Source organism: Eschrichtius robustus, chromosome 4 (assembly GCF_028021215.1).
Source record: "Eschrichtius robustus isolate mEscRob2 chromosome 4, mEscRob2.pri, whole genome shotgun sequence".
Classification (NCBI taxonomy): Eukaryota; Metazoa; Chordata; class Mammalia; order Artiodactyla; family Eschrichtiidae; genus Eschrichtius; species Eschrichtius robustus.
Genome location: NC_090827.1, coordinates 6,124,215 through 6,149,719, shown reverse-complemented (window position 1 = coordinate 6,149,719; position 25,505 = coordinate 6,124,215). Strand labels below are relative to the sequence as shown.

General features: G+C 33.7%; 1 pseudogene; it reads left to right on the top strand.

Moving 5' to 3' along the window:
• The first annotated feature begins 1,532 nt into the window (after positions 1-1,532).
• Positions 1,533-21,136, top strand: LOC137764456 (tubulin beta chain-like; annotated as a pseudogene).
• Positions 21,137-25,505: the final 4,369 nt, after the last annotated feature.

Below are 25,505 nucleotides of genomic sequence, written 5' to 3'. Positions count from 1 at the left end.
ATTCTACCCTCCTTGCCCAACTGTATCGGAATTATCTTGGTGAGAAAAAAAGTACTTACCCTCAGCAGGGCTGCAGTAAAACCAGTGGAAAAAAGTAATATAAAAGATCAAGCAGAAAAGGCCTGGGAAGTGCATGAGAAACCGTACCTGGGTTTAGGGGACTGGTTCCTACTCTCTGCTGAGCACTTAATTATTGTCATGCTTTAGGGAAAGTCACTTAAATTCTCTAGACCTCTGACTCCTCATCTGATAATTTACCTCGAAAAGTAATTTTTGCTCCGAAAATTTTAATTTATCCTTAGAGGGAATAAATGCCTCAATCAATGTAATCTTGTATCAAAGTGACCTATCTGAAACCAGGTGAAAATTATACACATTAATTCCATATATCTGGCTATGTTTACCAATGAGGTTTATGTAATTAGAGCTTGAGTTATGAGTTACTCGAGATGATTAATGTCATGTGGTTAGAGTCAGGGCATTTTTCTAAATGTTTCTCTATTTTTTACTCCTGCATAAACTCAATACATTCTTGTAAAATATACAGTAAATACTCATATTAACTTATCTTTCATATAAACGTAAGAATTTCATTTTTATCTCTAAAATAATTCATTTTATATTGAGTAGATGTGTATTCAAATCAGAAATAAATTTGGGAATAATTAATATTATTATACTATTGAGTCCCATCGGGATGAAATTTAAAAATCCTTCTGGCAAAAAGAATCTCTTAGAATCTGATATTTTGACTTTCAGAAGAAATATTACTCAAAACGAGGTTCTTTCTGACAACATGTACTAGAAAAATAAATGGATGGGACTCACCCAGCTTATTGTGTATGAGCAGAGAAATGAGAGAGACCTAGCTCTAGCAGATAATAAAATACTCCAACAGTATTAGATCAATATGGTATTGGCCCTTGAATAAAAACTGAGATCAAAGAAGTAGAAATGAGAATCTACAAAACCAGTCTGACATTAGTAGAAAAAAATACTAAATATTCAAAAGTAAAACTGGGGCAATTGTTAGATACTTGGATCTAAAACAAGGATATAATCTTCCTTCTCAATTTCACCAAATGAGTTCAGTATGAATCAAAGTGAAAGAAAGAATATTTATAAAACGGAAAATAAAACACCATAATTAGCAGAAAAAAATGTTGATGTATTTTAGTTACTGATACTGTAACTGAGCAGGACCCTACGAGGCCTTCCCAGAATAGACCCCCACCATGTCCATCGCCTGCCTTTTGTCTGTAGAAAAACTTTAGTCAAAGAATAAATTTAATCAAAGAACTGAGAAAATGCAGAAAGAAAGGAAAACAGTCAAGCAAGAAAAAATAATAATACTTTAGCCATTAAACAAAGTCAAGGACCTTTAGCTCTTCCTCTACGGCTATAGATAATATTCTGAGAAATGTCCTTTGAGCTGTTTTGCAGCTACTGAAACCCCATCAGGTGGAGGAAGTTAACTGTATGTTGTCCACAAGAACGTAGATCCCAGACCTCTTGGAACCAGAAGGTTGATGATGCTGACTCCCGATTACCTCACCACCAACCAATCAGAAAAACGTCCAAGAGCTGACCATGCCCTGCTCCTTGAACTCTGTAACACTCCTCACTACAAGCTCCAGGGCGGGACACGCAGTCTTGAGTCTTGGCCCCCTTTGCCTGGTAAAACAATAAAGCTATTCTTTTCTGCTTCACCCAGAACTCTGTCTCTGCGTTTCGATTTGGCACCGGTGAACAAAGGCCGAGTTTCGGCAACATTACTATGCTATAAAACTGTTTCTTAGCAAAAGACCAAAAATAAAAATACATGAAGACTAAAAGTGGCAGATTTGACAGCAAAAAGCTACAATCAAAATGTAACAAGGGAAGTCAAAGGTAAAATCAGAAAAACTAAAGAAAGCAAGTGCATCATAGCCAGTATCACAGGTGAACTGTTTAATATCTTTAACAAATAAGGAGATTTTATAAATCAATATGAAAAGTTTATGCATGAAAAAGAAAAATGGCATAGAAATGAAACTGATTAATTAGAAAAGAAAATATATAAAAGACAAATAAGCAAATGTGACATATTTGACCATGCTTGTAAGCAAACAAAAGCAAATCAAAGAGACATACGAGATATAATATTTACCTGCAACATTTCTATTACAAATGATGTGGGACACTATCACAGATTACAGTGCAGAAGCGCCAACTTTATTTTGTCCCATTTAACATCAAAAGCTTTCCAAGTTCATGGTGTTTGTTCAATCAATTCAATTCCAGCAATTTATCTTCAGCTAAAACGGGCAAGTGTATAAAGGTGTGATTAAAAAGATGTATTGGAGCAGTTTATACCAGTGAAAAGTTGGAACAACTTAAATGTTTTTCAACAGGAGACTGGTTAAATTAATCATGGTTTATTTAAGAGGAAAGTTCCATTGGTCAAAATAACGACAATAAATGTAGATACTCACTAACAAGCAAAAATGTATACAATAGACGCTAGTAGTATTTCTATATATTTTGTATGTAATTTATTGACTGTACTTTTAAAGAGCCAGATCCAGATCCGCTTGTTTCTCCTAAATGGCATTGCTATAAATGACACTTTTGGAAGAACCCAATTAGTGAACATACAAACACATTTATAAAAATACAAACACAGATTTTTCTGTCATATCTTTTACAGTGTAAGGTAGTTGACAAAGTGTTTCTGTAAACATGTTTAAATTAATCTGATCAAATAAGTGGCTATACAAGGTCATTTTGAAAGAAAATATTAAATGTTTTAAAAGAAGCAAATCATTTATATAATTTAATACAATTTTTATAATTTAGACCCACTGTGAGGAAATTAGACAAAAATGAATAGTTTTTACATGTTGATCAATATATCCTATATGCCTTATGTATTTACAAGATATGCACTTATAAACTTGCATACACTTCAGACTGTTAATAAGTTTTCCTTGGACTTGCATAAACATAAGGTTTTTCTGATGTTTCTGGATTTAAATATCTCTTAGATAATGCTCAAAATGAGTTAGCCTTACAGTATATTTCACAGTGACTTGAATATTGTAAATGAGTTAAGTAATTGTATATCCATTTGTATGCCTGCTGACATTTCATTAAATCCTGTAGGGTGATGTAGAGTTTATAACTTTAAGGAGAGTATTTCTGGAGTGGAATTGAAATTCTTTGCTGCCAGGCAAAAGAAAAAAAAAAAAAGGTCTGAGTGGGAATTATTAATTCTTGCATAGTTTCAGTCTTTTTTAAAATATTGATACTTGAAAATGTGCACTGAAACTGTTGGTTTGTATGTATGTCTCAGAATTAGAGGAAATGTGACCTGGCTTTATGTATCTAGTAGTTATTAGTAAAATAGTTTAAATATCTATCATCCTCCACAACTAACCTTCATTGTCCAGTACAAAAAGGAGGAAAATAAGGTCAAGGCTATCTGAGGTCTGTCTGTTTCAAGATGGAAGAAGTAAAGTGAGAAGAAAGCCCAGAGAAGACTACATGTATAGGAGGCTTTACTTTATTCTTATCAATTTTTAAAACAAAATTATCAAATATTTGTTATCTAAATCTGTTCTAATTTAAGATATTTGAATAGTCAAAGGGGCTGCAGCTACCACGTGTCTGATCTTTCAAGATTGTCCTCGTACGTAAAATGGACCCAAACTGCAGTGGGACTGCTGTTAAAGCTGCTTGGGTGACAGTTTATAAAATGTCATATAAATTTTGCAGCACAGAAGAGGTGTTCTGCACTTTATCTCTTTGTCTCCTGGATAAATACTTGTTCTCCATTTTAGCTAGATGCCCAGTAAGTTTCAGGCAAACTTACCTATTTTTCATTTCATCATGTATTCAGTACAGTATTCTGTTAGGTAAATCTAACAAAGCTGACTTGAGAATCAGTGTCTCTAGCTCCCAGGGGCACAGCTTCTTGGTTGTGTGACCTGATGAATAGAACTCACCAGGATCCACCTTTGGAAGGACTCCACACCTGGTTCATGCTCTGCTGTTGCTGTCTTGAAATTCTGAATAGTTTTGAACCCTTCAAATTATGTGGTCAGCCCTGCTCACCCCTTACACACACACCCCTGATGATGCAGACAGTTGGGATTGAGCTAGTGGGCTTGGTCATAACACAGCACTTATAGGGAACTTTTCTAGACTCTGAATGTTTTAACTATTAAAATTTAAAACAATTACAGACTCATAGAAAGTTGTCAAATTATTACAGAAAAATCATGTGTACCCTTCCCCCAGTGGCAACATCTTACATAATTCTAGAGCAGCATTAAAACCAAGAAACTGACCTTGGTACAATCTAAGACCTTATTCAGATTTCACCAGTTTTTTACCCGAACTCAGGTGTCAGTGTGTGTGCATGTGGTGCGTGTGTGTGTGTGTTTCTATTCAATTTTATCCCTCAAGATTCAGGCGATTACCACCACAACCAAAACACAAACTGTTCAAGCCCCTTTTCTGATGTCCTTTTGTAGCAGGAGTTTTTATTTTAAAGACATAGCAATTTACTTAAACAAAACAACTTGTGCATTAATTACATCTGGCATTAACTTTAGCATTTACTATTTGTTAGGGACCATTTAATTCTTTTTCAAACATTAACACTTGTAATCCATCTAAGAAGCCCATGAAGTAGATACTATTATCCCCATTTCACAGCTGAGGATATTTATATATGAATTGTCAGAATATGTGAAATCCTAATTCCTTAACCTATGGACGCTATGCTGTCTCTCCAAATAGTGAACACGTATTTTTAAAAGTCACTGTTTATTTGTTACTTATTCATCTTTAAACTTGTCCAAATGTTTTATTAATTTTAAATGAAAAAATATTAATTATTGTTAGAAAATGTTTCCTTATTTTGGACCCTTGCCCATAAATCCCAATCACATACTATTTTAAAATATATGTTCTTTTAAACAAGCATTTGCAAAAAATATTAATATAAATGATTAATTTTTTATCCATCCTAAAGTCTTTATGTATGATATCTTAAACATGTAAATCAATTTATGAAACACAGATTTTGAGTTAGGCAGTAAAATAAAAAACTAGTAACCTTCCAATAAGCCAAGATTCATGGAAATAATTATAAATTGGGCAATTAAAATCAAGTTTTTAAATTCTCAAATAAGTTAATTATAGAAATTATTTTACCCTATAAATACATTATTTTCTACTTTAATGTAGGGAAGTTAAAATTTATAATCAAATTTATCATGGTCATATATTGAAAACAGCATATTTAAGCCAATTTCCATTCTAAAAAACTATAAAATAAGTTGTTTTTCAAGGACTAGTCTGTACGTTTGAGCCTTAGTTATCATGTATGCTCTATCTGAATATGTACAACTGACATGCTGTGCTGTATATATTTAGGTTTAAATATTTCACAGGAATTTTGAAATTAGATGTGTTATGTATGCTCAGGAATGATATTTTGGTTTTATTGTGTTTTTAGAGAGTGCTAGAGGACAGAATAATTTGGAGAGTTGGGCTATAATATATATCATTTGCTGTAAAATAGGGCTGTTTTATTTGAAGCTCTGATGATTACTTATCTACCTTATTTCTAACAAACATAAAGTCTTGTGATAAATCTAGTCTGCTACAACAACAAAAAAAAATACTTTCAGTGTTAGCTTGTGCTTGTCAGGGCAGTAGGGAGCGTTAATTGAATAATATATCCCATATGCTTTCTTTTTATATGTGCATGAAAGTCAGAGACAGTAAAAGTATAGTCCTAAACGATAACAAGAAGACGTAAGACTAAAGACAGCTAAATGGTGGTCAAAGGAAATATAAAATTGATTCTGAATTTGATTATGTACTCTGGGGATATATGGAGCTTATCACATTTTTAGTGCACATACACTTGAGAGAAAAATATGCTAACTGAAAACCCAGAACTCCTTATCCTTTAATAATGAACAGGAAAAAATCTCATGACACTTTTCTTCAGCTGTAAGAGAGACCCTGCTGAGATCATAGTACTCACAATCTATGCACCCGGAAATGTAGCTTCCATTCTTTGCCGGGTGCACTCATTCACATTTTGACAACTCACATTCTGAAATGCACATTTCAATGAGCCTCAGGGCCTCGTACTGTCTCCCATCACTACTCTAAGGGAGTAAACCAATTTTACATACACATATATCCATTCTTTTTCAGAAACTTTTCCCATATAGGTTATTACAGAGTACTGAGTACAGTTCCCTGTGCTGTACAGTAGGTCCTCGTTGATTATCTATTTTATATATAGCAGTGTGTATATGTTAATCCCTACTCCTAATATATCCCTCCCCCCACCTTTCCCCTTTGGTATCCATAAGTTATGTATATATAAAACTGAGTCACTTTGCTGTACACTTGAAACTAACACAACATTGTAAAAAAACTATACTCTAATATAAAATAAAAATTTAATTAAAACAAACAAAACAGAGTAAACCAGCTTCCAACAAACCTTCCTAGGAATTGTCCAAATCCAACAGTCACTTCGGATACCAAGTACCCTGCGCTGAACCTGGGGTGTTTGAGACTAGACAGTTCCAGCTGTGTCTCTCACTCCATAATCATTTGTCACATCCTAAAGCAAGGATATTGGTCTCTCCTACCCTTTATGATTTTCTGATGTGTTATTGCCTGGTTGTTATTATACCTTCCCAACCCTGCATCTTCCAGTATGGAATCTACGTGCTTTCCTATCGTTTGTCACCTTTTTGTACTCAAATTCTAATTTAACTGCATAATTGTAAAATAGTTTGAAAATTATCTTTAACATGTTTTGAGTCTTAGTACCTGGTCAATATACATGTAACTGTGTATTCTCAAATTTGAGGAGACACTTTTCTGTCTTTGACTTTTGGGACATCAAGTTTGTTTAATTTTTGTTTTTTAAAAAACTTTTTATTTGCATTTTGGTTTACTTGATCAATCACTTACTGAGAGAAGTGTGTTAATATCTCCCATTGTGAAAGAGAATTTGTTAGTTTTCTTTTTTTCAGGCATCCCTTCCATTGTTATCATTTTGAAACACAAATATTAGTTAATAAAACGATTGTTATGCAAAGTTTTTTATCACTAATAATGTTTACTTTCCCTTCATGTTTATTTTTGTCTAATAAAGCTATCTGTGCTCTTTTTGGTTGTTGCTTTTATTTCCTACTGAATCGTCTTTCTTGTCTTGGGTGAATGCCTAGTAAAGTACACATTGCTCATTTTTGCTCTCTCTTATTTATCCAATTGTGATGATTTTTAAAATAGGACCTTAAAAAAATAGGACTTTTTAGACCATTTCTGTATAGTGTGGCATTTCTTTTGTGCTTTCTGTTTACCAGCTTTATCTAAAATATCCATTATTCCCTCTTTCTCTCTCTCTCTCTCTCTCTTAGATTTCACTATTAATATGTATATAGGATTTCTTCAACAGTAGAATCAAAAGTTAATCACCATTTCTTTCTTCCACCTGAGTGAAATATGAACCTTAGAATCAATTCAACGAGATCACTCTGTTGCCATTTAATGCTATTGTTTTCTAATATTTTAATTCCACATTTAGATTTTTAAAATTTAGTCATTATTATTATATTTCACTTTTCTGTGTTCAATTTTCTTCTTCCAGAAGAGCATTCTTTAGAAGTTATTTCAGTGAAATTCTATTGGTGACAAATTTCTTTAAGTTGTATCAATCCAAGCCTGTCTAGTTCAGCCATTTTCTTGTTCTTAAATGATACATTACCAAGTTTAAAACTCTAGTTTGGCAAATTTGCTCAGAACAACATTATTCAATTCTAGGTTCAATTTTTCCTCTTTTAAAGTCTTCTACTCTGTATAATTGCAATTATTTGTGTGCTTCCCTCTGACTTTATTTTGAATTTTTTTCTTTATTTTGGGTGTTTGGCAGTTTACTTTCAATAAGTTTATGCTTTATCATGTTTGGGATTTGTGAAGCTTCCTGAATTGGTGATATATGCTATTTCTGTCTTGAATAGTTCCTCCCTTACACATTGTTTTTTGGTCTTTCCTTTGAATTTCTTATTTCTTTCATTTTGTATTACTTTTATTTTAAACTCTCTCACATTTTCCCCAACTCTTTATTTCTCTGTGATCTATTATGAAAGAGTTTACAGACCTATTTCCTAATGTATTAATTATCGCATACGTTATATCTAAACAGATGTGTTAAGCATCTTTATTTTTTGAATTTCAATTATTATATATTTCATATCAAGAAATTACATTTCTTTTAAAAATATACCAGTTAATGGTATATTACTTTATCATGTTTTCAATTTCCTCTAATATTTATACATTTACAATTTTCATCTATAGCCAATATTTTTATTTTCTGGAGTCTGACAATTTTCTAATTCAGCTATTTTTTGTTTCCCCTGATTCTCTTTTATGGTGGTTTGTTTTATTGCTTATTTTGTAATTTGGAATTGTGACCTTGTATTTCATTGCTTTAATCTGTGGAAATGCTCTGAGATTCAATTTGAAGGGTATATTTTGGCAATCGAGATGTTTGCTTGCTTCTAGCAGGTGATCTAGTGATTAAATGGTCCAATACTACATTTTGATGCTAATGTCCTAGCATCAACTTTTGTTGGAGTGATCACACAGAAGGTGTAGTTTGGAACCCCAAATCCATTTGAAGATAGGCCTGTGATTTTGAATTCTTAGAGGAGACTTTTTTTTTCTTTTCTTACCAAGATCTCAGGTCAAGATAGAAGCTGCTTTAATTTCACTTCTCTTTTCCTGTGGGATGTTCCTTTTCTAGTCTTCCTTTCACTTACCTGTAGCTGCTGAAGTTCACAGTTTTGCCTCAAGTGGGTCCAAATCATTGTCTTCCATACCTGCATGGACTTTATCAGCAAAATTCCCAAGAGGAAGTGAAAGTTTTGTGAGAGACTTAGCTCTGTAACTTTTAGTACTGTCTTTATTTTTGGTCCCTGGGAATTTCACCTCTTTATATGTTCTTCTACAATTTAAAGCAATGTGTACGTTGTACGTTGTGCAACGTTTTCAATAGTTTTTTAAAAGATGTGTGTACATTCCTAGGTGATACCTGAATTTATCCTAAAGAACCCACTTCCTTTCCATCCCACTCCAGTAGGAGTTTTTACTCATTCTTACATATCCTAACATAGAGCCAGGAGGAGAATTCTTCTTCATCTGTACTTCCATCCTGTTACCCAACCACTAACATTACAACCTCCAACTAAAGTCCTCTCCTTGGAATCCTTCTGAATTTGTCATCGTCAATATCGTCACCATCGATCGAGTGCCTGATATCAATCTAGGGAAAAGTCTAAGCACTTTTGCACATACTGATTCACTTCCTACTGGGAAATGATTACTATTACTGTGCCCATTTTGTAAACGCAGACTCTGAGGTATAGAGTGAGTAAATAATGTGGTCAAGTGTGTAAATGATGAAGTCAGGATCTGAATCTAGAAAATCTGTTTTCAGGGCCTATGCTCATAATGACTATTCTATGTGTTTTACTCCCCCGTGTTCTGTTTTCTGATTTCCAACACTAATTAAGTATTTAGCAATCTGGTTCACCAGCTTCCTCTTAAAACCAACTTCTGCCATAATTACAAACATTTTAAAATATATGGGACAACTCATCAAAGACACTAGGCTAGTGTCCATTGATTTTTTTCAATATCAGTCATTTTCAATTCCATTCCACTTCAACAGCGTACTCCAAATTGTCAACTCTAGACCTTATTCTTTATATTTTTGCAGTTTCCACCTCTGGAATCCTTAAATGTATTTTGCTATAGTTTCAGCTCTTTCAATATCTTATTTACAAGGCACCTGTCTTTTGAGGGAGATCTCTACATGGAAAGGTCTCATAATCTCTCTGTGCTTCAATTTCCTCACTTATAAACTAACACTTTCTCCAAATATTTTATAACTTCAGTGAGATAGCATGTGTAAGGCTGTCCATAAATCCAGAGAATGGTTCTGATTAAAAGCCTGAATTGTACTCCTCATTAAATAGTAAACTCTCTCCTAGCACTTCAGTTGTGTCTTTTTTTTTTTTTACCATTATTTGTATTTTTAAAATCGAATTTAGCTATTTAATATTTTTCATTTTATTTATTTTTATTGAAATATAGTTGGTGTACAATATTATGTTAGTTTCAGGTGTATGACATAGGGATTTGACATTTAAATACATTACAAAGTGATCACCGTAATAAGTCTAGTAACCATCTGTTCTGGTAGAAAGTTATTACAGTATTATTGACCATATTCTTTATGTTGTATAATACATCCCGTTGACTTATTTATTTGTGCCTTAATCTTGCCTTCATCCACTGACCAATTCTGTTTTCTTGTAAAATTATTATTCCTTGTAATTATTTGGTTTATATAATTTACTTGCTTATTGTCTTACATTGCAAGTATCAGTAGAAAATGTTAAATAGCTGTGGTTGTGTTCTGTGTGGTGCATCTGGGTTTCAGGAGCAGATTATTGACTTTAAAGTGTCTACCTGTATTTGGAGAAATGTCAAAATGACAAAGCAATTCTAGATTAATAAAGAAATGACCTTGTGTCTCAATTTTTGTATAATATCAGAGAAGACAATCGTGGGTTTTACAGCAAACTTTTAATAACTTGGCAAGTGTGAAATATTTGCCCAGTGTGAAGATTGTTCTTTGCTTGTAATCAAGTCAAATATTTATAGCAAATATAATCTTAATATTTAAACATAGTTTAAAATCTTTATATTTGTAACCTAGGTATACTTGTAAAAATCCTTGAAGATAATTAAATACAATTAAGAAAAATAATCAAATTATACTTTTTACTTGATTTTATGTGTCACACCTATTTAAAAATATCAACATAGATAATCTGCCAGTTTATACTAAAATTTAAAAATACTGGTTAGATTCTATGCCTATTAACTTACATACAGTCCAACTGACAGTAGCATGTTGGTAAATACAATACAAATATATCAAGAGAATTTAATGCCCAATTGATTTACTCATTTATCATAGAATTTTACTCTAACTGTATAAAGGATATTAGCCATTTCTAGGCAGAAAAAGAATGTGAAGTAATGAGCTGATGGAAAGTTTGAACAAAATGGAAAAAACTTTTTTAACCAATTACCAGCACAACCATTTAATCTACAAGAATTCATACTACAGTTTAACAGCCTATTGAAAATGTCAAGTCATTTTAGAAATCCAGCCCCTCAATTCAAATGTTTGTAAAATTACTCTGGAAGTGCTGGAAGCATCAGCATTTTTTCTCTCTATCCTTTTATTTATCTATTTGTGCCTACGGGGAGACTTAGTCCCTTACTTTCTAGGTAGTTTTATTTTGTGATGTGAGATAAAAAGACTGTCTGAGAAGCATATTCTACTCCTCCCTGAGGAAGAAACTAAACTGATTAAAATCTTGTCTACTGTACTTTCAAGAGTGTCACTTTTAGTTTGCTATTCTTACAGCTTTGTGCACATACCTAAAGAGAAAAAAAAAAAAAAAAACAAAAAAACTTGGCGATTGATTTTATTTTTATAAAATGTGTTTTCTTTAATGGTTTATTTCTACAGTTTAACTTCCTGTTTATTCTTGGTGTAACTTAAAATTGTTCAGCTAATGATGTCTCATGACTGCTGATGTTGGTAACAATGAAGGTAGTACCTCAATATGTTTTTCTTTTCATTGTTAATTACTATATTAAACCCGAATTCCAGGGAGGTGTATATCCTGTTGCAGAGAAGGAAACTGCATTCAAGTAAGAGATATGTAAATCGTTCAGAGTGAGTCCACATACTTCTATACACTTTATTTCCATCAAAGTTAGATCAATTTTAGGCTTAAATTGACTTTCTAATATTCTGATACAGTGGTAATCAGTTTAATCAGGTCTGTGGTCAAGCAGAGACCCCTATCTGTAATCAGATGTTGCTGTCTTTGCCTTACCTTTTGTGACTCATCTGTTTTGTTTGGAGTTGAATACAATTTCATTCACTTGAAACATTACTTTTGGATTAATATACAAACATACATAGCAGCCTAGGAATACAGATATTTCTGACAGCACAAAAACCAACCTGATATTTCTGTTAGTACACTGGTCATGGGTAAAATGCCAAATGCAATATGTAATGCAGTGTATTTAAATCATCCTGGACATTACTACTTGCGAAACTTAGTGCTCACAGAAATGGCACTGCTATACTCCTAGGTATTTCTTGGGTTTTTCAGGGACAATACTGTAGCTAGTACTTACTTTGGAAGTTTGTATTGCTTGCAAAATGTGGTTGAACAGCAGTTTGTACCTAAATCTCCTTTAAGGATATTTGTAAGCAACTTATTAAACCTGTTACTGATAGCATGAGGAAGACCCAGAGTTTTTCCCATTGTATATGATGATTCTTTGAAAAAGATCTCAAGATTAAATATATTTAAAACATAAAATTTACAAAAATGTGGCCAATGTTTTGAAAACAGATAATTTCTAGGAAAATAGAAGAAATTACTTAATGAAAACATTATACATATATATGTAAATATACAAATCAATCCTTTGAGGGGAAGAATTAGTCTGAATTTTCTATCACTAGTATCAACTTCTTCAGTTTCCCACTATAGTTGCAAGAAAAAAAAGGTATTTATTATGTATTCCAGGACCCATTGCTCTTCACTGGTTTTTTTCTTTAAATCCCTTTTAATGTCTGGTTTATTTTTGAATTTGAGACAGGTTGTTGAAGCAGATTTCATTCATATTCATGACTTCATTTACCAACTATACAAAAATGACTCTCATGTTAATATCTCCACCACAGAGTTCTCCTTTTTTTTTTTTTTTTAATTTTTATTTATTTATTTATTTATTTATGGCTGTGTTGGGTCTTCGTTTCTGTGCGAGGGCTTTCTCTAGTTGCGGCAAGTGAGGGCCACTCTTCATCGCGGTGCGTGGGCCTCCCACTATCGCGGCCTCTCTAGTTGCGGAGCACAGGCTCCAGACGCGCAGGCTCAGTAATTGTGGCTCACAGGCCTAGTTGCTCCGTGGCATGTGGGATCTTCCCAGACCAGGGCTTGAACCCGTGTCCCCTGCATTGGCAGGCAGATTCTCAACCACTGCGCCACCAGGGAAGCCCCAGAGTTCTCTTTTGACTTCCATACTTACATAGCCAATGGATTCCACCAAGTTATCTCCAGGCTATCTCAGTGGCACCTCACATTCACTGTAGCCAAAATTACGCCTATGACTGAGGGACACCGTTTCTCATCTCAGTGAAAGTATCCCTAACCAACTGTTATTCAAGTCAGAAACCTTATAACCTTGATGATGTTCTGCTTATAGAACAAGTAGTCTATCCTCAAGTCCGCTCTAATTTATTAAATAGCTCTCAAATAATTAATGTCTTTTCCCCTTATGGTACCACTACAGGAGTCCAATGTTTTATCAAGGCAAATCTCCCAAACCTAATCCTCTCCTAGTTAGTTCGTTCACACCTACGTCTTATTCAATGTAGTTGCCACACTCAGGCCACAGAGGTCACATCACAGATGAAAATCTGAGCTTGCCTGTGCTCCTCTTTTCATGCCTCAAACCTTCCTTATGGTTCATGGAGCAAAGAGTCAAACCTTAACACGGTTTCAAACTCCTGCATCATTTAGCTAATTTATTTTCCACGTGCTCTCTTTGTTTCAGTTACAGCAACCTCTTAGCACTTTCTCAAAAATGCTGTGACCGGTGCCACTTCAAGTCCCTATGAAACTGCTACATCCTTTGCCTAGATGATAATTTTGCCCTTTTCTTCTTGGTTAATTTCTACTGACCTTCAGTCCACTGCTCAATGTTACTTTCTTAAAGGAGCCTTCATTAAGCCTAGGACTAAATTGGATTCCCTGGTTATACGGCCACATAGTTCCCTATGCTTTTCTTTCATTGCACTTACTATAGTTTACAGTTTACAATTTGGCATTACTTAATTACTTTCTGTTTACCACACACAGTTCTAAGTTTTGTATGGCCTGGAGTCATACCTGTTTATTACACCACTGAATTTTTGGCCATAATTAATTGCCTGGAATCACCAAATATACGTTGACTAATAAACATTTTGCCTGAAAAATAATTTTAAACTTTTACTGGTTTGGTACCTGTTCACAGCTACCCACATACTGTGATATCCATAACATTAGTGACTGTGGTTCTGCAATTGGGTGTGTGAACCCCCAAATAAATAACCTACAAAATTATCATTATAAGATTACTCATCTGTGATTATAACAGGTCAGAATATAAGCAAATGGTTTTCTCTATTCTTTCACATTACCTCTTCCTAAAACCACTGCTTTATCATACAAATGTCAGCATAGACCCAATAGGTCCCTGTAAAAGTTATCATTCTGCTTCTGATCTGTTTCTTCCATTTTCAAAATGGAAATATTTTGTTTAAAAAAAGAATAAAACAGAAGTTGAGGAGTTGAGAAGGAATAAAAAAGGCAGGTTCCAAATTGTGCCTACTATTACTTGATCAATATTCTTGTGAGATATCCTCCTAAATAATCAGATCCCAAACCAATTTTCTACATGAACTAAACAGTGAAGGTCGTATGAAATGTCCTTAAAGCTCTACTCCTATCTCACAGTAGTAAAAAGAGGGCAGTGCATTGTGATGCAGACTTGCTGAAGCATTCAGCCTAGTTCTCTAGCAGTTTCCCATGAATATCATTATCCTGCCCATAAAAAGAAGAACAGGTAGTAATGGGCAAAGCACTACCCACAGTAAGATGAAAAGCCCTCTCAGCTAGCAAACTCAAACAGTTGACATTTGAATGTTTGGGAATTACCAACAGGGGCAGGGAAGCAAGGCAATAAGGATATTAGGTTAAGGTGTAAGGAATTAGGCAGAGAATCTAGTGTTACCACTGAGAGATATTGAACTGAGCTTGGTATTTGGCAAAGGTTATATATTTGAGAGTTACAATAAAATATGAAAAGCTAATGGAAATGAGTGTCCTAATCAGAAGCAGTATTGAGAACAAGTCTTAAAGGTCTTTCTTTAAAAAAAATGGAGCATACAGTAAATGAGGCAGTTTTATATTATTATATTTTTCATGTATGTACTTTATAGCATTCAATATATATTGTAATAAGGCATTTTTTAATACTAAATAAGCATTCTCAAAAGGAAGGTAGATGCACATTTAATTAATAACTGAATTGTTTTTGAATAAAATGTATTTGCATAATCTAATGTGAACTATATATTAAACTATAAGGACTACTAATAAATAACTTTTATCGTCAAAAGAAAAATAAAGTTCAGAGCTAAAATCTAGGAATTCTGAATGAATAATAAACATACAAGAGTCAGACTTTAATTAAGTTTACACGTGATTTTAATAGAAATATGCCAAGATAAACATTCTTTATCTAATATTTTGTCATTGTAAACCTTCTAAGTCAGTAATATTAAACAAGAATATTAATTTTGAAGTAAATGTTCTTTACTGGTTGTTTAGAAATCAATGATTATTTGCTACTTATTTTAAACTTAAACTGCATTGCTATTGAAAATGATCATAAATTATTCTGACATTTAAAATGTCAGAAGTATTTAGACAATAAAAGAACAATTATAAACTCTGGACAGAATAGAAAATAAAACTACCTGAGGGCTCTGATGAGTGAATAAAAACAGGGAGAATTTAGAGAAGTTCAGCCTGAAAGGAAGGGACACACATGAATGTATTTCCTGTTTTAGGTCCAGAGGGGCTGAAACACCAACAGGAAATACAGTCGTATTTCTAGAAAGAAGAAACAAGTGAAGGTGCCCCGTCCCGGAGAATCAGGGTCACCAGAAAGTGACCAGAAAACCTGGGGAAGAAAAGAACCATAGAAAGAAACTCCACATTCTGTGTAAGATCGTGTACTTGTGCAGGAAAAACTGAAAGCAGTCTGATTGGACATCTGAGCTCCCGGCCATCAAAGGTACGGCAGACTTTTGGTCCAACCTAGACTTTGCTAGACAAAAAACATCAACTCCCTTCAGAACAATATAAAATAATTCAGAATGCCCACAACACAAGGTTCACAGTATCCAGGAGACAATCCCAAATTACCTGACATATAAAAAACAGGGTAAATGGAATCATTCTCTCAAGAAAATGAAAAGCAGCAAACACCAAATGACCCAGATGTGGGTTTTAACAGACAAAGACTTCAAAACATTTCTTAATATTTGTAATTGTGGCAAATGAATTAAATATAGAAAATTTCACCAAAGAAATAAAAAATATTTTAAATGGACTATTTAGAATGGAAAAATGAAATCTCTGAAATGAAATATTGAGAAGCAGGGCTTAATTTCAGAAAGGAGATGTCAGAGGAAAGATTTAGGAAGTTTGAAGATAGATTAATAGAGATAATATCATCCAACTTGAAGAGAGAGAAAAAAAAAAATAATGAATAAAATGGTCAGAGCCCCTGAGATGTGTGGCATATTTTTCCCCAGAAGCTTTGGCCATTTTATTCACTCATTTATCTATATATGGATAATTGAAATGTCAAAGAAGAAAAGTGAGAGAATTGAACAAATAAAGTGTTTGTACAAATAATTGCTGAATATCCCCCAAATTAGAGAAAAACATAGATTTAGAGATTCAAGAAGGATAATCCAAACAGAATAAATAGAAACACACACACACACACAAGTACATCAAAGTTAAACTATTAAAAGCCAAAATTAATAGAAATGATTGAATTCAATTAGAAAAATACACATTAAATACCGAGGAACGATTATTATAATGTTCTCTGACTTCTCTGCAGAAACCATGCAGGTCAAAAGAGTGAAGAAACATTTTAAGGCTAAGGGAAAAAAAGAACAAAGATGAAGTAGATTTAAGTAAAGAAAATCTAAGACAAACTTGATACTGAACCCACACTGAGAGAGAAATGTTAAATAAACTAATTATTATTTAATTAATTATTCCAAAGGGAATTCTAATCTTAAAGAATGAATAATGAACATAATAACTGGTAAATATCTGAGTGAATATAAACATATATTTATAAATATATTATTTATTTATATATAAATATATGTTATATATATATACCAAATATTTATATATGAAACAAATATATATATACCAGTCAAAGTAAAGCACACTTTTTGAAAGAAATAACAAGGTCAATTCTAAAGTTGGTAAAGAAACAAACTTAACAAAAGAACAAATTTGGGAGAAAAACATTACCCAATTTCAAGATGTAAGTTTATAATAATCAAGACTCTGGGTTCACAGACTTGTTCTGAAAGGGAGAAGATAGTAAGTACCTTAGCATTTGCCATCTATGTATATGGTCATTTCACCATTCCAATGGCAGAATTCTGCCATTTTAGCATGAAAGCTGCATAGTCGACTTTGTAAACAAACAGGATGGCTCAGTTCTAATAAAATGTTATGAAAATTGGCAGCAGGCCCAATTTCCTTGTGGGTCATAGTTTGCTGACCCTGAACAAGACTGTGGAATTTGTGAAAAGCCTCAACCTATAGATTGATGGAACAAAATGAAGTCCAGAATAGACCCTCTTGTATGGTCAGTTTTCAACAAAGCTGCTAAATCAACTCATTGATGAAAGATGGATAGTAGTTTCTTGATATAGTTATAATTTGCATTTCCCAAGTAATGATGTTGAATGCCTTTTGTCTTTAAGAAGTTTATCATTAAAGTCTGTTAAAATCTACTCTGGGTGAAAATTTTAAAAGACTAGCAGTGCAAAGATTTGATGCAGATGCGGAGCAACAGGAACTCATATACTGATGATGAGAATATAAGTTACCCATGGATTTTAGAAAATAATTTGGCAACTTCTTCAAATGTTAAACAAACACCTACCATATAACCCAACAATTTTATACCCAGTTATTTAGACAAGGGAAATAAGAAAAGTCCAAACAAAGACTTATAAATGAATGTTCACAGGAGATTTATTCATAATAGCCCAGCCTGAAAAAAATCCTGTGAGTATGGATTGATGAATAAACAAACTATGACATCTCCATACAATTAAATAATACCAGCAATAAAATGTAACAAACCTCTGAAACAAGCAACAACAGGGATGAATGTCATAATCACTACACTGACTGAAAGAAGTCAGATATATATAAAATTTTAGAAAATGCCATCTAATCTATAGTGACCAAAAAACAATCACTAGTTGCTTATGATTGGGAATGGTGGACTATATTAAGGAATAAGGGTTCCTTTAGGGATCATAGAAATGTTTTATATTTTGATTCTGGTGGTGGTTTTACAGAAGTATATAATTTTAAAATCTCATCACATTTTTAATGTTAAATGTATGCAGTTTACCATAGGCAATTCATATCTCAATGAAGTTCATATAAGTGAAAATTGCAAAATAAATATACTATTATATTATTTACATGTAAATCTAATTTAGGAAGATGTTTTTAATGTAACAATGCAATATAAAGGACTCTTTTTGTAGTTAATGCTGTTTTAGTATTTGAAAGAACTTTTTGTGGAATAACAGCCCAACAACTTATAGTGAGGTGAAATCCATCATGCTAAAATTCTGAGACTGGCCTTGTGTATTGATTTCATTGGTAACAAAGAATGTCCATTTTTTAAACAATCTGAGTCCATTCAGTAACAGAACTCACACAGTAGTTTGAAAAAGGAACATTTAATATAAAGATTAGACTACCGTTAACTAGTAACATGATTTCCTACTAGGATAAAGAGAATTCTGGGGAACATAAGAATAACAGTTGTAGGAATAAGGAGTAACAGGATCTGATGGTAAGAATATCCTTACTTCATTACCTTAAACGACAGATAAAACAACAGAGTAATATGCCAAATATGAATAAACAAAGCACAGTCTGATTTGATCGTACGTGGAATTTTACCTTAATGGATTAATAGCTGGTCTTAATTCTTTACCTATTGCTTTGCCAGAAGCAGAGCAGATAGATATTTGAAAATAGTGTCTGACTTACACATTTATGCACAAACGCCTTGCTTTCTAGTTTTCCTACTTAAGGCTGATTCCATTCTCCTACGCAGTCTTTCCAGAATTTTTTATTACTTTTCTCAAAGAAAAAAGACATTTTTGGTTGGACACTATTTTACTTACTACAGTAGAATAGCTGTTTGCTTTCCTGTGCTTACAGGCTCATCAAAGCTGTCCTCAAGAGATCATCTAATATGATCTCACATCCTTACCTCATATATCTGATTCTATTAAATTTTTAAAGCACAATAATAGTTCTTATTCCGTAACAGTCAAGTCCCCTAAATGGGTTCCCTATTTCCAGTACTCTGTTTTATCTTAAACCTTGCCTCTCATAATCTAATTTATGTATGTTATCAGACATTATTGCTTCATGTTCATAGGGATCAATATTTGGCTGGTTAAGGTAAAGCACCAACTCTAGCAGAAGATCATTAACAAAATTATACTATATATCATTAACATTGTTTTTTAATTTAAAACATAAAAAGTACATTCATTCAGTAACCTATTATGTAGAGCCAATTTTTCCATAGGTATAATCTTAATAATGACTAACATTTGTCATCGTTCATTTAAATAGTACACCCACGGGACATCATCTACAATATTCAGTTGAGCTCTCTAAGCTAAGAATAATTCTAAAGACAATGGCAAATTAATCTGAATTCATTATCATTTACAAAACTTACAGAATTTCAAATAAATAGTATTCTTTCACTTTTCACTCCTTCCATTGGCTTATATAATACATGGTACACACCTCCTTTATTGTGCTTCACAGACACTGTTGTTTTTTGGTTTTTGGTTTTTTTTTTTTACAAATTGAAAGGTTTTGGCATTGACCATTTTTCCAACAGCATTGTCTCATCGTCTCTGTGTCAGATTTTGGTAATTCTCACAATATTTCAACCTTTTTTGTTATCATATTTGTTACGGTCATCTGTGACCAGCCCTCTCGCAAGGTGTCCCACCAGTGGGGGAGCCCTATAACTTACCCTCTCATTCCACCAGCTCTTAGAAACCGCAGATGAGACCTATTGCATTGATAACAAGGCCCACCTGCTATGGAACCCTCAAGCTGACCACACCACCTGTGCTCCTTGGGCCAGCTCAAAGCTGATCTGTGTGAGCTGGATGTGAACAGGGGGCTCTTCCCTTGCCTGCCTTTCTTCATGCCCATCTTCACCCCACTGACCAGCAGGGGAGCCAGCAGTACCAGGTCTTCAAGGTGCCAGAGCTTACCCAGCAGATGTTCCACTCCAAGAACAACATGGCCACCTACGACCCCGCTATGGCCCTACCTGACTGTGGCTGCCAAGTTCGAAGGCTGTTTGTCTGTGCAGGAGGTGGATGAGCCCGTGCCTAACTCCAAAACAAGAACAGGAGCTATTACATACAAAACAGAAATAGGCCCACAGACATAGAAAACAAACTTATGTTTACAAGGGGAAAGAAAGGTGAGGGATAAATTAGGAATTTGGGATTAGAATATTCTCAGTACTATATATAAAACAGATAAACAACAAGGACCTACTGTATAACACAGGGGACTATATCTAATATCTTGTAATAGCCTATAGTGGAAAAGAATCTGAAAAAGAATATATACATAAATATGTATATATATATATGTTTATATATATATATATGTGATTCACTTTTCTATACACCTGAAACATTGTAAACCAACTATACTTCAATAAAAAAAAATAATAAAAAGAAAGAACAGCAGCTATTTTTTCAAGTAGATCCCCAACTATGTGAAAGCAGCTGTCTATGACATCCCACCCCAGGGGCTAAAAATGTCCACCACCTTCACTGGCAACAGCCCGGCCACCCAGGGGCTGTTCAAGCACATCTCTGAGCAGTTCACAATCATGTCCAGAGCAAGGTCTTCCTGTACTGGTGCTCAGGTGAGGACTGGATGAGATGAAGGTCACCCAGGCTGAGAGCAGCCTGAACGACCTGCTGTTCAAGTACTAGTAGTACCAGGATGCCATAACCAAGGAGAAGGGCAAGCTGTCTTATTTTAAGAAATAACCACAACCATCCCAACCTTCAGCAAACACCACCCTGATCAGCCAGCAGCCATCAACATCAAGGCAACAGGCTCCACCAGCAAAACAATTATGACTCACTGAGAGCTCAGATGATGGTTAGCATTTTTAGCAAAGTATTTTAAAATTATGATGTCTACATTGCTTTTTTAGACATAACACTACTGCAGTTAGACTGTAGACTGCACTTGTCCTATAGTAGTGTAAACATAACTTTTATATGCACTGAACCCAAGAAATTTGTGTGACTCACTTTATTGTTGGCTTTATCTTATTGCAGTGATCTGGAACCAAACCTGCAACATTTCCAGTGTATGCCTGTACTTCTTTAAATTATTTGGTGCTATTATAAGTAAAACTAACATAAATCAAACAAAATAAAATCATAGTGAGCATATATTTCATCTGATAAAGTCGTTCCTTAGCATACTAGTGAATAACCTAGTAATGTCAGCATTAAGTATCAGTCAATATGGTAAACAGATTAATGGTGGTAAAATGACAAAGTCTTTTGAGTTAAAATTGTTTTTCAGAGTTTCTACTTACTTACTCTTCCTGTTCTAATATACACTAACAAAACTGATCACTTACATATTTAATGAATCTCTGCAAATATGTACAATACAAAGACATGCACCATGTTTTACTGAAAAAAAGTACCAACTTCAGAAATACTCAACCATACATCTATTTAATCATTTACTCAACCATGGATTTAATCTCTTCTTTCATACTGGGCACTGTGCTAACGCTTGTATACAGAAGGACAGAAGAGTTCAAAGCCTGAGTGGATTCAAGTCCAGCTTTTCTTACTACATGAGTGATTTGGAAAAAAAAGTCACTTTCTTATTCTAATTGTCAATGCTTTCTTCTGTAAGATAGAAAGTATACATTGATCTGATGAAAACTAAATGAGTTAGTACAGGGATGAAACTCACACAAACATTAATATAAATAATTGTTGACAGTACTTGTTTTTATCAACACACAGTTTTTAAAAATGGTGCTTATTGTAGGTAAGAAAAAAGAGAGATAAATGAAAAGTGAGATATAAGTAACCATAACTTCAAACCGTATGCAAGCTTGGGAGACACTGACCAAATAAGAGCAAGTAGACCAATCTCGAGGTTTCTGAAGGAGAAAATGGGAGTCAGTATAAACTGCCCTGATAAGCATTTTGTTAGTTTGTTTGGCTCTGTTCCCTTTCTCAGATATAGAATAATTATGAAAGAGGTAAAGTCATCAGCACTGAAGAGAGAAATCATAATATCTCCTTAGACACAAAAAATGAGGATCCCATTAAATTGAGCTAGGAAAATATTACTTAAGACAAACCAGTGTTTATCCATGAAAACTTCCAAGGCACTGCAAGCGTGCATGGTCTTGACTATATAGGGTTAATTATCACAGACCTCCTTTTTATATTCTTCTCTGAAAAACATCCCCTACTTTTATGAAACACATGATCATACATGTCATCGGGATATGGAAAGAATGGATATCTAAATCCCCAGATAAGTTGCAATTTAATTTTTAGGTAAAAGAACTTCACATTGATTTTAGTTCCTGTAATACTAAAGTGAACTATTTTTGTTTCCAAATTAACCTCTCAATGTAAACCCTCTGATAAAATGCTAATTTATAAGAAGATACATTCATACCTCTTACTAAAAGTATACCCTGAATCTTCACCAAGAATTTCTCTTCTGTGATTATTTTATCTTCTTCAATTTTAAGTTTTACGGTCAAAGTTTTGGAACTTTAGTGTCTTTCATGATTTTTAAGCTAGTAGTTTGCACTTAGAAAATAATTTTATCCTACTATGTCCATAACAAATGATGTTGGGCTACTATGAACCAAGACAAGTGTAGCTGAGGCAAGAATTGGACATTATTGGGTAAATTTTGCACATGTCATGTTTGGCAGGAATGTATTTATGTGGAGGCAGTAATTAAATATAGAAAATGAATTAATACATTTATTAAACAAATATTTATAGACAAGTATCCATGTGTCAGGCACTTTGCTACACACTGGGGATAAAGCAGAGAATAAAGTGTAAAAAAGTCTCTGCCCTTAAAATGCTGCAAAGATATTTTATTTTTATTATCTTATGGATCTGGGTTTATAAGTAATAAGAAATCAGGAGATTGGGTATAGAAAGTTTGAGTGGGTTTTAGGGGATCTAAACCAATCTTATGCAAAGCGAGTTTATGCAGGAAGGAGCAGACAGGAGTCTAAATCAAATAAACATCACAGTCAGCACCTAAAGATTATCCATGATGGAGCCCGATAAAGGGGGAATGAGTTCTGTACCAACAGGAATAATGAACTTGGGGGAAATAAGGAACACTAGATGGCCTGTGCCATCAGTGGGTGAAAATGTAGAGCAAAGCATGGCTTACTGTGAACTTCCTAGATGACTGAAGCAGCTGTCTGGCAAGAGGACGATCAGGTTGGCATGCTTAAAAGTGGAGTAAAAAACTTGTACACATTCTTCCTTCAAGCCAACCTTTAGAAATCAGTTATTCTAGATAGTTTACTTCTTTGCTGAGGAGAAGGAACTTTTGACTTAGTTTTAATTGCCATTATAGAAAATAGTAAAATCTTCCAACTCTATGTTTTCTACTGAGTTCTCAATGACATGGTACAAGTATTTATTTCTTCCTTGTGTCAGAGAAGGTTAAAATCACTAAGAAAGCCTATTCATCCCTGAAAAACTACAGTTACATCACAAGAAGCATGGCCTTGGGGCTTCTAGGGTAAGACAAGGTTCACCTTGTACTTCAGATTGTTGCTTTTGTATTGTACAGACATGACGTTTTGGTTGGAATTTGTGTTTGACAGGTCTGTAATGTAATTTTCCAGAATGTGTTGAAGTGGAACCCAATATCATTGGCTTCATTCAGTAGATTTTCTGCCTGATGGAACATACCATTACTATTCTATTTATTTTTACAACCAATGAAAAAATGGATTATTTCAATTTGTGAAGTTCTTTTATACATAATTTTCCAAAAGATAAAGATCATATAGCAATTCCTATATTTGTTCATGATTGAGCATCGATTGACTCTGATCTGTAAGAAATTCCCTATGTTGAGCTACATTTTGGCATTACTTGTCCTAGCAGTTAACAAGTAGTATATTGGCTTAAGGAATATATATGAATAGAGGGAGAATTCTGTGGAATGACTTAAAGGGGGTTCATGTAAAAGTCATCCATAAGTACAGAGAATGAACAAGGGATTTTACAATATAAAACTAATTCACAGTCTGAAAGGAGAAATGATGCTGAGTCAAATACGTGTGCCAAGTGGAAAAGCACTGGGGTCTTGCGACACAAGCCTTTTGGGAATAAGAAGCAGAGATAAGGCTGAGGGTATTGGAGCTCAGAGATCAAGTATAGGTCATGCTGTCATCAGAGGGACACCGAGGTTTTCCTGGCCAGGAATGTAACACAGAAAAGAAAAGATTTATAGGTTTTAGGTATTGGAGTAAAAAAGTTAAGTCAGACATGATTTTTTAAACACTAGTTAACATGAAATTAGAATTTTAAAGTCAAATATTATTTAACTTTTTCCATCAGATTAATCAAGGTTACCCTTGTGACTGTAGGGAAACTATGACAACTTGAAAAAGAGGCTACTACTGGACATTATTGCAATCTTTAAATGTTTTTCTAAGTGGTTTTTTTTTTTTTTTTTTTTTTTTTTTTGCTGCATGTCTCTGTTGCATTAATAAAAGGCTGGAAATCTATCTCTTGACATTCAAATGTAACTTTAATCAATCTATTTAGCATAGTGAACTTGAGAATAAAATAAATAAAATACTTTATTAATATAAGAGAAACCTAAACAACAGTGAATTTTTGATATTAAATGTATAAAAAGTTCTTATTTGCTTTTGTTCTCTACTTTTCAACATGAAGATATTGTATGCAGATAGAAATCATGATGCTGAAATCTTAGGTAGGTTATGCAAGAAAATGGAAATCTTAGAACTTCAGCATAAAAGGCCATCATATAACATAAGATTAATTATTTTTTATAGTAAGAGCACATGCATAAAGTGTTCAAGCAAAGGGTATTATGAATCAGGTACCTGACTATATCCTGTGGCACCAGACTGTACAGTCAATCCAGCTTTCTAAAAATTTTCCGATAATTTTTCTGCCGGTCTCCAGGAAGCTTAGACAAATATGATAAGAACCTCCTGGTACTTCTCAAGCTTATCATAATTAGCAGGAAATCATTCATGTGAGGTTATTTGAAAACGAAGCAAGCATAAACTTCTGGGCTCTGGGTCTTTTTAAAGAGAATATGAAACATTCACTTTGCTTAAGTCAGAGC